Source organism: Triticum urartu, chromosome 3A (assembly GCF_056163025.1).
Source record: "Triticum urartu cultivar PI428250 chromosome 3A, HENAU_Tu73, whole genome shotgun sequence".
Lineage (NCBI taxonomy): Eukaryota > Viridiplantae > Streptophyta > Magnoliopsida > Poales > Poaceae > Triticum > Triticum urartu.
The window spans coordinates 472,034,365-472,036,169 of record NC_141875.1 but is presented as its reverse complement, the minus strand read 5'-3'; positions in this window follow the sequence as shown (position 1 = coordinate 472,036,169).

Genomic DNA, 1,805 nt, shown 5'->3' with positions numbered 1-1,805 from the left:
TTGATGTCAATGTGAGGAGTAGGGATTGCCATGCAACAGATGCACTAAGAGCTATAAGTGTATAAAAGCTCAAACTAAAACTAAGTGGGTGTGCATCCAACTTGCTTGCTCATGAAGACCTAGGGCATTTGAGGAAGCCCATCATTGGAATATACAAAGTAAGTGGGTGACAGAGCGTATCATATCATGGGGTTTGGATGCACCGGCGAAGTTTGCACCAACTCTCGAGGTGAGAAAGGGCAATGCACGGTACCGAAGAGGCTAGGAATGATGGAAGGGTGAGAGTGCGTATAATCCATGGACTCACATTAGTCATAAAGAACTCATATACTTATTGCAAAAGTTTATTAGCCCTCGAAGAAAAGTACTACTATGCATGCCCCTAGGGGGATAGATTGGTAGGAAAAGACCATCGCTCATTCCCGACCGCCACTCATAAGGAAGACAATCAATAAATAACTCATGCTCCAACTTCATTACATAACGGTTCACCATACGTGCATGCTACGGGACATGCAAACGTCAACACAAGTATTTCTCAATTTCACAATTACTCAACTAGCACGACTATAATATCACCACCTTTATATCGCAAAACTATAGCAAGGAATCAAACATATCATATTCAGTGATCTACAAGTTTTATGTAGGATTTTATGACTAACCATGTGAATGACCAATTCCCGTCATCTCTCTAAATAGATATAAGTGAAGCAAGAGAGTTTAATTCTTTATACAAAAGATATGCCCACGCTCTAACAAATATAAGTGAATCAAAAGATCATTCTACAAATGGCGGTTTTCTATGTAAAGAGAAACAGGCAATCCAAACTTCAAAAGATATAAGTGAAGCACATGAAGCATTCTATAAAGCCATACTCAAAACATATAAGTGAAGTGCAGTGAGCATTCTATAAATCAACCAAGGACTATCTCATACCAACATGGTGCATAAAAGAAAAATGAAAACTAAATGCAAAAGACACTCCAAGATTTGCACACATCACATGAACGAAACGAATCCAAAAACATAACGATACTTGTTGAAGAAAGATGGGATGCCTTCCGGGGCATCCCCAAGCTTAGACGCTTGAGTCTTCTTGAATATTTACTTGGGGTGCCTCGGTCATCCCCAAGCTTGATCTCTTGCCTCACTTCCTTCTTCTCACATCGAGACCTCCTCGATCTTCGAACACTTCATCCACACAAAACTCAACAGAAAACTCGGTAAGATCCGTTAGTATAATAAAGCAAATCACTACTCTAAGTACTGCTGCAAACCAATTCAATTTTTTTTGCATTATAGCTACTGTAATATAAATTTTTCATCGATTAATCCACTGATAGGAATCGATAGTTTCATCAAAACAAGCAAACTATGCATCAAAAACAGAATCTATCTTAAACAGGACAGTCTGTAGTAATCTGAACATTCACCATACCTCTGGTACTCCAAAAATTATACCAAAATTAGGAAAAATAAACAATTTGTAAATAAAGATAGTGCAAAATGTTTCTGAACCGTTTGACATTCCAACACCGTACAAACCAACAAGCATCTAAAACATCCTAAAGGCAAACCTTGGCACATTATTTTTATTTTTAAAACTTATGAAAGCACACAACAGAAATAAATGACTCTCTAAAACTTCCGGGTTGTCTCCCTAGCAGCACTTTCTTTAAAGCCATTAAGCTAGGCATATAGTGCTCAAGTAATGGATCCACCCGTATCCCAAGGTATATCAAAGCTAATTTTAATTAACAATGATTTGTAATTTAGTAGTGAGCACAAAGTAACACATATC